This window comes from Rana temporaria, chromosome 9 (assembly GCF_905171775.1).
Source record: "Rana temporaria chromosome 9, aRanTem1.1, whole genome shotgun sequence".
Classification (NCBI taxonomy): domain Eukaryota; kingdom Metazoa; phylum Chordata; class Amphibia; order Anura; family Ranidae; genus Rana; species Rana temporaria.
Window position 1 is genome coordinate 81,626,922 of NC_053497.1, and position 15,863 is coordinate 81,642,784.

Sequence of the window (15,863 nt, forward strand, 5' to 3'; positions counted from 1 at the left end):
CTGGATGTGATGCTCAGAGCTTTATTTCATCCAAATATGTTGAACTCTCTTATACAAGCTTTTGTGGTGTTTAGAATGTCAGTATTTTTTCAAGACAATTAGCTAATTTGTTCCTATTAGTACGGTTCAGAATTCAATACACAAATTAAATAAGCACTAATGACTACAACATAATTTAGTTGTGCTAGGTGTTGATGAGAATTTTTTTTTCTTTTACAAGGGGGAAATACTGCTGTTATTTGTGTCTATAAAGACCTTTGCAAAAAAAAAATTGCATTTGCCTCCATTATCTAACAAATTACAGCGAATTGATCAATATAATAAACCAATTAAATCTAATGATTTTGTCATCTATTCAATATCTCCTATATTTTTCCCACTTTACATTATGGTCCTCAAAAGAGTTAGATCTTACCACTTATCTAGCAGTTGCATGCTGTAAGTTTCAGGCTCAGATACTGTAGGTCTAGCTCATGCTAGTGACACACAGATTTTGTTGCAAATTTTATCTGTAAGATCTTGAAAAAACTACCATGTTTTCTATTGGTCTGTCTGGATGGATATTGTGCTATTCAATATTTAAGGTAGGCCCTTACACTATATATTTGTTGCTAGATTTCGTATGAGCACCTTTAATTTTTAGAATTTTGTGTTACTTTCCAAAACAATAATGTATACCATATCAGGTGTTTTGTGATCTGTGCACACGTTAGAACAAAGGCTTCCTCTGTTCCTGAAGTGTGTTCTCTCTGCAATGGTCCTGCAGTCGACAGTGACAATCCAAGCAGGTTTTTACTGCTGAGGTCAGGCCAGTATATTTAAATATTCCCTGAAGAACTATCAGCTAATTCAGCTGTGACTCTTCATCTGTCCTTGAGGAATCACTTTTGTGAATGTTTGGTGGGCTATTTGCTGTGTTGAGGAATTTATTATTTGCTCATTAGGCTACATGTGGAACTTCCTGCAGAAGCTCTTTATATTGGCTGGACAGTATGTGAATTGAAAGTAAATCTCACCTTTCTATCTGGACTTTTGTATATCATTTATATAGTAATAATCTCAGGGCCAGATCCTCGTAGCGCGGCGCATTGTTGCGGCCGGCGTAGCGTATCTCTGATACACTACGCCACCGTAACTTACAGCGTATTTTCCTTATCCTCAAAGAAGTTGCGCCGTAAGTTACGGAGGCGTAGTGTAATTTTGGCGGCGTAAGGGCGCGCAATTCAAATTGATGTGATGGGGGGCGTGTTTTATGTAAATACGTCGTGACCTGACATAAATGACGTTTTTTTTAACGGTGCATGTGCCGTCCGTAAGGGTATCCCAGTGCGCATGCTCGAAATTAAACCGGAACAAGCCAATGCTTACGACGGTGACGTCATTCTACGCAAATCCCTATTCACGAACGACTTACGCAAACGACGTAAAAAAATCAAAATTTGAAGCGGTAACGACGGCCATACTTAATATAGGATACGCCTCATATAGCAGGGGTAACTATACGCCGGAAAAAGCCGAATGCATACTCGACGGAAACGACACATAGCGGCCAGCGGAAAAATGCACCTAAGATCCGACGGCGTACTAAGACGTACGCTTCTCGGATCGAGCCCAGATGCAGTCGTATCTTGTTTTGTAGATATAAAACAAAGATACGACGTGGGAACGTTGAAATTATGTGGCGTATCAATAGATACGCCAGCGTAATTCTTCTGTGGATCTGGCCCTCAGTGTCTAAAAGGCCTAATTCACCGCTCAGAAAAATGAAGTTCCCCAAAAAAAAAATATATAGGACACATATATACTGTATATAATTTATTTGACGTATATGAGCAGTGCTCCAATCAATTCAATGAAGTATGACCAGCATTCACATGTAAAAACATATGAGAAATCGGTAGTATGTTGATAGGTGATGAGACACTTCAATTGATAGGTGAAGGATTCTACTTAATGATTGATAGGCATATACCATCCACCATGTGAAACACACTCCCCTAGGGGTTTACTCTTTCTTTTTTTTTTTTAACAGAGAAGGGTTTACTCTTTCTTAATCTCAGCTCATACTGACACAACATCCAGTCAGCTTCCAGGTGCATTTCAACAGCTTTACTTAAAATGTATTGTTAGCAAATACTCTTCGAGGAGACCTGCATTAGACACTTAGGGAGTCTTAAAAGCTACAATTATAATTTCCACAGCCTCCTCTTCTTAGAAACACAACTTTTGACAATTTATACTTAAGCACCACCTACAGTGGCAAGTGGTCACAAAGCCTGCTGCTTTAACTCTCTTATGCATGAGTCTGTGAGTATTTCTGGAGTAATTTTTAATAGCTCCTATTCTTAAAGGTACACACTTTTGTGGTCATAAGCAACATGTCTGTTTCCAAACAAAAAGGCGATCTCCGAGTGGCTGAGGGCAACTCATTTATTCAGGACCTACTGTACTTTGCCCTATGTGCAAGTTTGAGCTTAGCACAGGGAAGCATTGTGGCTCTTTTCACTTCTTACAGATCCCAGTCAGAACCATCTGTATTGGCAGCTATTCCTGAATGTCCCTTGTATTCTTCAGGTGTATATTCCTCTCCCTATTTTATGGCAGAGGTATTTTCTGTTGTACAAGGATTAATGACTCACTTAGTGCAACTTGTTGCTCACTCTTATTGCAAGAGATTGAAATGCCTTCCACCACCTTTCCCAGTGGAAATCAATACAGCATGGCCTATCATTTCTGATTCTTTCAGGGATCCTCCAGAGAACTCTTTGTCACATTCTGAATCCTTTCATTCTGTAGAGGTGGAGACCCCACTAGCTTAATTTTAGTCAACAGTTGTTTCACCTAAACAGAAGGAAATGATTTCCTAATTAAGGCTGCACAATCCACTTTAAAATGATTGAATTTCACTTTTCCTACTCGTAACACAGTGTCTGGCTGGGCTCAATTCTCACAAACCCATAAGTACTTCCAAGGCATTTCCACCGTTTTCACAATTTTGTGAATTTTATCTACAAGACTCGAAAGCACTCAGACAAATCATTTCTTACGTCAAGAGATAATTGATGCTTTAACCTTTTACTGAGGATTTCGGTAAGAAATGGCCTGTTCCACCTTTAGTCAACCCACATTTGTGTTACCTTAATAAAAGCTTTGACACCACTACTACAGTGCCTTGAAAAAGTATTCATACCCCTTGACATTTTTCACATTTTGTCTTGTTACAACCAAAAAAGTAAATGTATTTTATTGAAACTTTATGTGATGGGCCAACACAAAGTGGCAGAAATTGTGAAGTGAAAGGAAAATGATAAATAGTTTTTCTTTTTTTCTACAAATAAAGATCTGAAAAGTCAATACTCTGTAGCAGTGGTCATCAGCCCTGTCCTCAGGGCCCACTAACAGGCCAGGTTTGCAAGATAACTGAAATAAAATCACAGGTGATATCATTTGCTGCTCAGCGATTGCAGTATTCTAGTCTGCATCTCCCCAAGGTAATACATAAAACCTGGCCTGTTAGTGGGCCCTGAGGACAGGGTTGATGACCACTGCTCTGTAGGACCTCATTTTGCTGCAATTACAGCTGAAAATCTTTTTGGGTATGTCTCTACCAGCTTTGCACATTTAGAGAGTGAAATTGTTGCCCATCCTTCTTTGCAAAATAGCTCAAGCTCTGTCAGATTGGATGGAAAGCATCTGTGAACAGCAATTTTCAAGTCTTGCTACAGATTCTCAATTGAATTTAGGCGACCTCAATTTTTTTGCAGACACAGGTTTTCCTCTAAGATTGCCCTGTATTTGGCTACATCCATCTTCCCATTAACTCTGACCAGCTTCCTTATCCCTGCTGAAGAAAAGCATCCCCACAACATGATGCTGCCACCACCATGTTTCACAGTGGGGATGGTGTGTTCAGGGTGATGTGCAGTGTTCGTTTTCCACCACTCAGCGTTTTGTTTAGGCCAAAAAGTTCAATTTTAGCACTTTCTTACACATGTTTACTGTGTCCCCCACATGGCTTCTTGCAAACTGCAAACAGGACTTCTAATGGCTTTCTTTCAACAATGGCTTTCCTCTTGCCACTCTTCCATAAAGGTCAGATTTGTGGAGTACATGACTAATAGTTGTCCTGTGGACAGATTCTCCCACCATGGGCTTCTTGGTTGCTTCTCTGATTAATGCTCTCCTTGCCCGGCCTGTCAGTTTAGGTGGACGGCCATGTCTTGGTAGGACTGTAGTTGTGCCATACTCTTTCTATTTTTAGATGATGGATTGAACAGAGCTTTGTGAGATGTTCTAAACTTATATTTTTTTAGAACCTGATCCTGCTTTAAACTTCTCTAAAAGTTCAAGGCCCTGCAATTTATGCTTGTCTTTGGAGATAAAACACATCCTCCTACATAAATTGTACCTGTATATTTATAGCCTTTTCTTCAGTAAATACTTCTAAACACACAGATATAATACTTTTTCTCAGAATTAGCAGACAGTGGGCAGGTAGCTGATGTCACACACTGCACAGCTTTAAGCACAAGCTTGGTGTAATCTGAAACCTGAGTGGAGGAAATGGATGCACACCCCCCTCTGCACACTGTCATAGGGAAACATAAACAGCTGAGGCGGTCAACCACTTGCTGTGAGCTGGAGAGGGCAGGGCCACCACCAGTGATTGTCTGGATTTGGCTCATACAGAGAGAAGTGACTCATGCAGATAGCTAAGGAAGGACTTTGGATTGAGGCAAGTACACACTATAGAAGGATATGCTTTGTTCATTTTTCATGACTTTAGGAACTCTTGTGAACTTTACTTTATGCTTGAACCCTGAACCTTTTTTATTGGAAACCACAAGCATTGTGTTCATTTCGTTTCTTTAGGAGGAACCTCAGGCCTGGGCTCTTCCGCTACTTGAACAAAGTCACCACTTTGGTCACCTCAGACTCCTTTCTCTCAGCCATATCACAGCTACAGTATATGTTGACATGCTTAATTAGGCGGCTGCTGAAACAAAGCTCAGCAAGTTGCAGCAAGGCCAAAGGTCTGCAGAGGACTATCTGTCTGATTTTCATTTAAGGAGTGCTAATATCGAAAAGAACAACTTATCACTTAGCCATCGATTTCACCTTGTTTTTTTTCCAATCCTTTGAAGGATGAACTCACCAGGGTGGGTGTACCTGCTTTACTGGAAGATCTGATGAGTCTCGCTCTTCAGATCGATCAATGCCTACATAAGTGACAATCTGAAAGAACCAATAGACATCATCCTATGCAACCAAGACCAATAATTCCAGTCTTGCCATCTGTCACAACTATCTCCAGTACTTCATCAGTGTGGGCACTGTAAACCTTCACGGAAAAGGTTTATTAGGTCAACTCAATCCTCAGTAGAACACCTCTGGTGATGACACTCCAACTTATGCTTCTACTGCAGAGATGCTGGTCATTTGTCCAAGCCAACTGGCTATTAAGAATTATGTAAAGCAGAATATCTGCTCTAATACAAAAAAAATTATGACAAAAAGGTGCTGCAACTACAAAAGCCTGAAAATAAGCTGGTAGATATGTGTAACAAATAAAGTACGCAACCAAATATCATAATAACTCCCTTAATAAAAAGGATGTGACAAAAACATATAGTTCAGGTAGAATGAAAATGTTTAGATTAATAGTCCATAAGGTGCTTCAATCAGTGCAAATGGTGTTGAAGGATATTTAAGGGATCACTCTGTTGTTCTCTTCATAAAAAACAATCAGCACCGCTTACCAGAGTTGAAAAAACATGAATGCTATATTAAATAATTATAAATATTTGAAAAAGTACATTTAATGATATTAAATATCCATTTAACATGAAAACATTTTCCATATAATTAATCATTACAACAAATAAACCATTACACCAGATGCATAAAATAAAAAATAAAAATTACAAATATTTTTTACAAATATAGAAGGGCTCAACCTCCTCCATAAAGTGGACTAGTAAGGGAATACATTAATGTGAGTTAAGGCAGAAATGTAAAAACTCCCCCACCAACACTCATCCAAATGAAACTAATAAATAATGGGATAATGTATATAGGAATAAATACTGCGCTGGTCAATTCAAACATAAATGGTATGAGACCATCCATGATTGGGTGAAAAAACATAAAAATAATAAAATAAAATAACTGTGAAAAACAAAAAACAAGCTGCTGCAACTCGTATGTTAGATAGACATAAATACAAATGGTTTAGAAAAAAGCTGCGCTGCAAATGTGAAAAAATATCAACATGACAGTCAAATATAAATAGGTGCTGCATGCACAAACCACTAGTGTAATCTGAAATAAACTAATGAATAGTGCAAAGTCCATATGAGTGGATGAATCGTAGAGAAAATCAAAAGAAGGCAGAAAGTTCTCCAAATGGGTGAAAAGTATCCTGGCAGTATCCCGTGAATCTGTAAGACAGATGAAAGTGTCCTCCACCAGTATATCCTAGCTGCTTACCAGATATATGAAATAATCAAGCATGTAGCCAAGTAAAACCACCAAGACAGTTTCCAGGATCTCCAGGGTACGTTTTCAATTTCACAAATCAGACCACTCAATCTCCATAGCATAACCCAAAAGAGAGAAGGCTGACATAGTGTATTACCGTAAAAAGGGTTTTAATAGTAAAAAGTGTTGCACTTACAATTATGCAGTTAAAATCGTGCGTGTAATATGTTTAGCCGGCCGGCTGTACTGTCCGCTCGTCCTTCCGGATAGACAGCGCAAATCGTGGTGACGTCAGCACGCCGCTCTTCCCAACGCCGTTTCGTCCAATGACTTCTTCCAGGGGTTCACCACGATTTGCGCTGTCTATCCGGAAGGACGAGCGGACAGTACAGCCACCTGGTTTATCTATGTAAAATGTGTCTTTTAAGGTTATTCCCTCACCAGTGGGGAAATGGCAATGACCTGAAGCAGGGAATGGTTCCTATTGTGATAATGGTGAAAATGCCTGGAGACACTATTGCCAATAAACCCTTTACGTATATTGGCAAGATGTTCCCCTATTCGTACATTAAGTGCCCTTGTGGTCATCCCAATGTACTGGAAGCCACATGGACACATGAGGAGGTATATAACCCCTACAGTTCCACAGGTAATACAATCTGTGATTTTATAAACCTTGGAAGTGACATGTGAGGAAAAAGACAAGGCTTTATTAGTTCTTGAAGTTTTACATACAGTGCATCTTTTACATGGAAAGAAACCTTTCGGGTTCCCAAACATGCTAGTTTTCAGATATGGATCTATAGCACTAGGTACCAATGCATCCTTCAGGATTTGATTCTTTCTATATAAAACATTTGGTTTATCTGGGAGTTTAGGCCCCAATATGTATCACTCTTAAAGACTTGCCAGTGTTTTCTGATTATTATATTCCCCCACCAATATTGGGACTAGAAAGTGGTTAAAAAGGACCATTTAAACTTCTTATTATTCTCCCTATATGTATTTTTGGGGCGCAACAGATTTGTTCTATTTAAGAGTAAAACTCTTTTAACTCTTTATCCCAAATTTTAGAGTCATACCCTTTCTCAAAAAAAAACTTTCTTTTAATGTGTTAGTCTGGGATTTAAAATCCTCTACGCTGGAACAATTTCTTCTGATGCGTTGAAATTGTCCCTTGGGTATGGCCTTGAGCCAGTTAGGATGATGGCAACTATCTGTTGGTATGTACCCATTTCTGTCTGTTTTTTAAATTAAAAAAAAAATGTTAACAGTAAGCCTTGATCTTTAAAAATAACCAAATACAAAAAAATTCACTGATGACCTACTGCATTTATATGTGAATCTGATCCACCAGTGATTATTATTGAGGCCCACCATAAATGCAGAGATTTATTGTCCCCTTTCCATAAGAAAAAGGTGTTGTCTATATAGCGATACCAGAAAAAGAGGAGGGACTCATTAATGGAGACAAGTATGTCATTCTATCATAAAGTCATGTAATGATTAACAAGGCTTGGCACAAATTTTGCCCCCATTGCCACCCCTGTGCTTTGTAAATAATATTCTCCTCCATAAAAAAAATAATTATGCTCCATAGCAAATTGTAATAACCTGAAAATAAAATACAAGGTGGAAGTTTTTAAGGAGTGATCCCTGGTTAGGAATACTATAGGGATACTATGAATGTCCTCTAATCCCCCCAGTGTTGCTTGGAGATACAACATTCTAGTAGAAAATGGATTTGGGTCTTTACAGGAATATTGTGATGAAACGGAGAATGAAGGAGAATATCAGACCTCAGGTTATGGACCACCTCGGGACAATCATGTTCATCCCAATGATGGACCACCTAGGTCAGCTCCATTGAAGAACAAAATAGATATTTTTTTAGGAAAGGGACAGAACAAAAAAGGAAGACTTAGAGAGGGTGCAGGGGAGGAAAGTGGAGTCATCCCCCAAAAAAGAAAGAGGTAAAGTGTGAGGGTATGTTTAATTCAAGTGGAGAGGTATTAACTGAATCTGAAAAAATAACCAAGGTTTGAAATATGCCCCCAAAAATCTTTGAACAAATTCCAGATGTTCATAGATGTTCAAAAATATGCTAGGAAGTTGAACATAAAAGAACATTTTCTATCTAATCCAATTAATAGGCATCCTAATCATAATGAAGGAGGTAGCACTAAGGGAACAGAAAAATCAAATTATGCGTCCAGCTGATAAAGGCGGAGGATTGTGTTGTTAAAGAAACAGGATTATTTGGATGAAATGGAGCATCTTCTATCTGATAGGGATACATATAATATCCTAAAGAGGGACCCCACGATTGTTTATAAAAGATTATTAAACAATATGATTCAGGCGGGGTAAAGGAAGGGAATTATCAATAAAAAGAAGCAAGAATTTTTAATACCACTGGCTCCTTGAATACCTATTAATTATTATATACCAAAAGTGCATACAAATCCCATCTATCCACAGGGCCACCCTATAGTTAATGGCATAGACTCCCTCACGAATAGGGAAGTAGATAAAGTTTTTTCCAATGGGAAAGGGAAGGGGATAATTTGCGGTGCATACTTTAGCAAATTGATAGTGATGAGAAAGCACAATTCTTGTTAGAAAATTACAAAAATGCTTTATTTATGAATACAAAACATACAATACAATAGTTTAAAAGAAAAGTGGACAACCAGTTTGTTGATTTGATTCAGTGGATAACACAGCATCAGTCAGTTGTAAATATGGATGCAACTGGAAAAGGAAAGCGCATGGACCCTACATGTTTCGCGGACTTCCGCTTCGATAGCGATATCCAGTCAAAATATGCAACTGAAAGGTGTATATATACAAGCATTAACCAGTAAAATATGATACACATTCCAATTGCTTAAATCAGGTACAACATATAATGGTAAAAAATGGTTCCAAAGTTTAAAGACCACACTATCTTACCCACGAGTTGCCCACAACTAGCGACAAACACAGAAAACCGCCGAGGTGAAAATGGTCATGTGCATGATCCTGCAAATGAGCAGGAAAAGTTTGAAAATGGTCAAAAAAGGACAGTCATATAAGGGTTAACATGTAAGTGAGACAGAGGGAAAAAAAAAAAAAAACACACACCATAGCCAAAGCAATAGGGATGGCTAGGGGTTAACATATTATTATCTGTGAGATATATATGTATTTAAGACATAATGACCAAAATATTGGTTAACTTAGTTTAGCAGTAATGACTGTGAGACCATAAAGCATAAATGACTTGCATATATAACGGTTTATGGGGTTAAAGACCAGGGACATCAATGAGCAATCCAGCTGCAGTGTTAATTCAAGGAAGGAATCATGTAGATTTCCCAAAATATCTGTTTAAACGATAACAATTGGCTACAAATTACAAAGGTGTCCTGCCTCCAAACGGGGCAACCATAGAAAAAGATAAAAATAAAATAAATAAATTGTATAAACATTATCAAAACGGAGCCGAGATTATTTAGAAATTGCAAAAAAATACACATACCTGTATAAGATCTATATAAGGATCGCAGGCAGTGTCACAATAAGCTTAGTGTGTATAAAGCCAGAAGAAATCAGCTGCTTGATCCAGGAGGGGAACTAAAGAGCATACACAGCAAGCATAGTTGCAATTAGATGGAGTGAAATCTAGCAGTGTAGAGAGATAGCACAAAAGGAGTTTAACATACCTGCAAAGCATTAAGGACAAGAGTGCTCACTGAACATATGACCCTGCGGCATTCTGCACTGAGTTTGCAGCAAAATGCCGTTTAAATAGGCTGTCCTAACCCGATGTGTGACGTGTAAGCATCACATGATATCGGGTGGGCCAATCACAGCTGAAACAAGTCCCAAAGCAATGCGTGCAATACACCTGCAGCGTGAGGAGGCTTGATGGGATGACAGGTGGAATGGATCAAGCAGAGAGCTCACTATGTCAAAACGTTGGGGAGAAAATTTAACCCCATCAGTGGACAAGTGGGCTCAAGAAAGTATGTGTGACAATGCACACAGCAAACAAGGCAAGCTGATCACAGATGGACAGGGGCTGTGTTGTCAGTATTACCGACAAAAAAGGAAGACTGCTAACGACATTGCATAGAGGAAAATCAGCTGTGGTAAGGGGAGTGAGTGTGGAGGCTAACACTAAACTCCCCGAGCGCCCTTGTGGCCAATAAACAAACTGCACAATTGGCCATACCAAGGAGGAAACTGCGACACATCGCCAAATGTGCCCAAAACAGTGGAAAGAAAGTTGAAGCCCAGCCCGATATCCACTATCAGGTTGAGGGCCTCAAAATATTGGATGTGGCCAGAAAACTGTGGAACCATTAAATTAGTACATATGATTGAAGTAGTTTGTGTAGATGTTATAGATATTATATATGTAAAAAACATATGACTATAGAGCTGATTTTTGGTTGAAAATAAAAACAAATAGTTCATATAGTATGGTTACAGTGTGCCTACTATAAATTCATAATTCAACAATATAATTCAACAATGTTAAAGGAACAGGATGTTATCCTGTATCCTAAGAAATGCCCCAGTTAATTATGCATTGAAAAGAGGGAAAGAGTAGATTGGACAAAAAAAAAGGGGGGGGGGGCGACAAAAAACAAGAACATATAAGGACCAATATGTTTACAGGAAGGATTTAAAGCTCAAATTCTCATTCAAGCCAGGGTATCGTGTAGCTTGGAGACTATAAATCCATCGAGCTTCTGATTGTAATAGCGCTGAATCCACACTGCCACCCCTAAGATCGGGGGGGATGTGATCCAGAGCCATAAAGGTAAACACCTTTGAATCAAAGTTGTGAGAGGTGGCGATATGTGAACCAATAGCAGTAACTATTTTCTTTCTAAAGATGGGTTTAATGTGGTCACCAATTCTTATGCAGAAACATCTTTTGGTCTTTCCCACATAGAAACAACCACATATACATTGGGCAGGATAAATCACTCCCAATGTTTGACATGTCACTAATGTTTTGGTTGTATGCCATTGACCATTAGGCAGTTTAAATTTTGTGTAGTTAGCTACATAGGGACACATATCACAACCACCACAGGGTGCAGTGCCTCCTCTGCGGGAGATCTCTTTTGAAATGTCAGGAGTCGGAAAAAAATGACTTCGAACAAGCCGGTCCCTGAGTGAGGGAGCCCTGCGATAAGTGACTTCTGGGTAGTTCTGCACAAATTTGCTTATATTAGGGTCAGCGCAGAGTAAGGGCCAAAATTGTTTGAGAATATTTTTTATATCTCTGTGCTGGCTGGAATAGCGGGTGATAATGCGCACAGTGTCTTTTTTTGGTTGTTATACTTAGTTTTTTTGGGTCCTTTAGAGAAAATGAGAGAACTCCTTTGTTGTGGTTTAACTCTATTGTAAGCTCTTTTAAGGCATCTATGGCTATACCCTCGTTGCTTCAATCTGTGATACAGATTGGTTGAATGGATCCGAAAATCCTCATCCCTACTGCAGTTACGTCTTATACGTAAATACTGGCTGTAGGGGATGCTATTCACCAGTAATTCAGGGTGAGTGCTTCCTGCGTGCAGGATCGTGTTTCCTGCAGTGGGTTTCCTATAGAGGGAAGAAAAGATCATGCCCTGTTCATCAATGGATACCGTCAGATCCAGAAAATGAATCTCCGTGCTGCTGTGGTCCATAGTGAACCTAAGGTTAAATTCGTTGTCAGATATCGCGGTGACAAAATCTCGCAATTCCGATTCTGTTCCTGTCCAGAAAAGGAGAACGTCATCGATATATCAATACCAAGAGACGACCTTGTCCAGAAATGGGGCAAGGTCGTCTCTTGAAAAGAGGCTTCTTTCCCACCCCCCAGGTACAGGTTGGCATACGATGGGGCACATTTAGTCCCCATCGCAACCCCCTGTACCTGGAGGTAGTGGGAAGAACCAAAGACAAAAACATTATGTTTTAAAATATAGCCCAACAACTCCAAGATAAAGGTATTATATCTGGAAGTTAGTGGACCTCTTTCAGCTATGAAGCTGTTTACAACTTCCAGACCTTTCTGGTGCGGTATAGAGTTGTAAAGACTCTCAATATCCAAGGCCACCAGAATGGTGCCCCTGGGAAGAGTAATGCCCTCTAGGGTTCTTAACAGATCAATAGTGTCTTTGATGTAAGAACTTAACGATACGACATGTGGGGAGAGGTAGCAATCAACAAGGGAACTAGCATTTTCAGTGAGACCAGCACAACCCGAAATTATGGATCGGCCCGGTGGATCAATGAGCGATTTATGGGTTTTGGGTAGAGCATAAAATGTTGGAACTCTAGGGTCTTTTGTGTTTAGGAACTTTCAAGTGTCTTTATCTATAGTTCCCTGAAATAGGGCTCTAGAGATAATAGTTCGAAATTTATTACTAAAGTTTTCTAGTACCGTCCTTGAAATTGGTCGGTACCAGTCTGCATTTGCCAAAGCTTTGGTACACATACGTTTGTATTGTTCAGTGTTCATAATCACCAGGTTTCCCCCTTTGTCTGCTGGCTTAATAATAATAGGGAAGTGTTTGGACCAATTTCTTCAATCCTTGGTAACCAAAACTCCAGCATTTTTGAAAGACTCCATGCAAATTATTAATGACATTTCACAATGAAAATAGGGGATGGCGCCCTGCTGGTGATGGCAGACGTATTCTCCTTATATACTATTATCCTACTGGAATTGGGATACCAGGCAGCTAAATATTTCCTAACCAGGCATCACTCCTTAAAAACTTCCACCTTGGATTTTATTTTGAGGTTGTTACAATTTGCTATAGAGCATAATTATTTTATTATGGAGGAGAATATTATTTACAAAGCACAGGGGTAGAAATAGGAGGAAAATATGCGCCAAGTCTTGCTAATCTTTTCATGGCTATGGTAGAATGACATTCTTTTCTCCCTAAATGAGTCCTGCCTCCTTTTTTATAGACAACCCCTTTTTATTATGGAAGGGGGACAAGGAATCTACATTAATTTATGCTGGGCCTCAATAATAATCGCTGGGGGATCAGATTTACATATGAATGCAGTAGGTCATCAGTGAATTTTCTGGATTTGGTTATTTTTAAAGATCAAGGTCTTCTGTTAACAAAAACTTTTTTTAAATCTACAGATAGAAATGGGTACATACCAACAGATAGTTGCCATCATCCCAACTGGCTCAAGACCATGCCTAAGGGACAATTTCAACGCATGATTAGAAACTGTTCCCATATAGAGGATTTTGAATCCCAGGCTAACAAATTAAAAGATATTTTTTTGGAAAAAGGTATGACTCTAAAATTTTGGATAGAGTTAAAAGAAGTTTCACTCTTAAATAGAACAAATCTGTTGGCCCCAAAAAATACATATAGGGAGAATAATAAGGAGTTTAAGTGGTCCTTTTTAACCACTTTCTCGTCCCAATATTGGTGGGGGAATAAAATAATCAGGAAACACTGGCAAGTCTTAAAGAGTGATAAAATATTGGGACCTAAACTCACAGATAAACCAAACGTTTTGTATAGAAAGAATGAAACCCTGAAAGATGCATTGATACCTAGTGCTATAGATACAACCCAGAAAACTAACAGGTTCCTTTTCATGTAAAAGATGCACGGTATGTAAATAACTATTAAAACCTCATCTTTTTCTGCACGTCACTTCCAAGGTTTATATAAATCACAGATTTTTTCTACCTATAGAATTGTAGGGGTTATATACCTCCTCAGGTGTCCATGTGGCCTCCAGTACATTGGGAGGACCACAAGGGCACTTAATGTTCGAATAGGGGAACACCATGCCAATATACATAAAGGGTTTATTGGCCATAGTTTCTCCAGGCATTTTCGCCATTATCACAATAGAAACCAATCCTATATCAGGTGGATATTTGACATCCAATCCTATAATCCCCTAGGACCCAACGTCGAATGGGATATTAATTGCTATACAGATAATAGTTAAAGCAGTGTTCTCCCATTATGTATCTATGATAGTGAGATATTATATATTTTTTTCATATCCATAATCCTAATCCTTATTGTTTCATCCTCATTAACTTTATTGAATTTGTGTTGTTGTTAAGAGTTGGGTCTCTGACATATTCCTATCCCATTTTTATTAGTTTCATTCGAATGGGTGTTGGAAGTGGGTAGGCTGGAGAGTTTTTATATTTCTGCCCTAACCGACATTAATGTATTCCCTTACTAGTCCACTTTATGGAGGAGGTTGAGCCCTTCTATTTAAAATATATATATATATTTAATATAGCATTCATGTTTTTTCAACTCTGGTAGGCTACGCTGATTGTTTGTTTTGTATGAAGAGAACAACAGAGTGATCCCTTGAATGTCCTTCAACACCATTTTCACTGATTGAAGCACCTTATGAACTATTAATCTAAACGTTATCACCCTACCTCAACTATATGTTTTTGTGACATCCTTTTTATTAAAGTGGAGGTTCACCTGGAAATACCACTTTTTACCTTAGATTGATGCTCATTTTGTCTAGGGGAATCGGCTAGTTGTTTTAAAATCGAAGCTGTACTTACCGTTGTAGAGAGCGATCTTCTCCGCCGCTTCCGGGTATGGGCTGCGGGACTGGGCGTTCCTATTTTGATTGACAGTCTTCCGACAGGCTTCCGACGGTAGCATCCATCGCGTCACGATTTTCCGAAAGTAGCCGAACGTCGGTGCGCAGGTGCCATATAGAGCCGCACCGACGTTGGGCTTCTTTCGGCTACTCGTGACATGATGGATGTGACCGTCGGAAGTCTGTCGGAAGACTGTCAATCAAGAAGGAACGCCCACTCCCGAAGACCCATACCCGGAAGCGGCGGAGAAGATCTATCTCTACAACGGTAAGTACTGCTTGGATTTTAAAACAACTAGCCGATTCCCCTAGACAAAATGAGCATCAATCTACGGGTAAACATTTTTTTATAGGTGAACTCCTGCTTTAAGGGAGTTATTATAATAGGCCATTAGGAATTCTCTTATAATGCCAAAATCTTGTAAATCTACATTCCACAGGGTTTATCAGTGATCACTTATTTTTCACTAGTGCATGCTTTTGTAGTCAGCTGTGTTCTTTCTTTCTATTATTTAAGGAAAGAACAACATTTGGCCCTGAACACCATCAAAAGTCAGGGGTCTGCACTGTCTATTCCTTTTCAATGTCCTCTTGCTATTCATTCACTGGTTCATACATTAATGTAATGGGTGTTTCTCTCCCTCCAAGCATGGGCTATAAATCTAGTATTGTAAATGCTACAAATAAAAAAATCCATTTAAACCCATTCAGCCATCCCCTTGGCATTACTATGCCATAAGGTTCCCTTTCTTTTGGCCATCACTTTGACC

The 15,863-nt window shown here is 39.0% G+C and overlaps 1 long non-coding RNA gene across 2 annotated transcripts; it reads right to left on the bottom strand.

Annotated features, from left to right (window-relative positions):
* Nucleotides 1–9,328: 9,328 nt before the first annotated feature.
* Nucleotides 9,329–10,436, bottom strand: LOC120913667. 2 transcript variants are annotated; one of them, XR_005743557.1, is made up of 3 exons: nucleotides 10,188–10,436; nucleotides 10,004–10,098; nucleotides 9,329–9,504 (listed from the first exon to the last, which is right to left on the bottom strand). It is a non-coding gene; the product is annotated as an uncharacterized LOC120913667 (long non-coding RNA). The 2 variants fall into 2 exon arrangements; XR_005743556.1 differs by lacking the exon at nucleotides 9,329–9,504 and adding an exon at nucleotides 9,750–9,848.
* Between the last annotated feature and the right edge of the window lie 5,427 nt (nucleotides 10,437–15,863).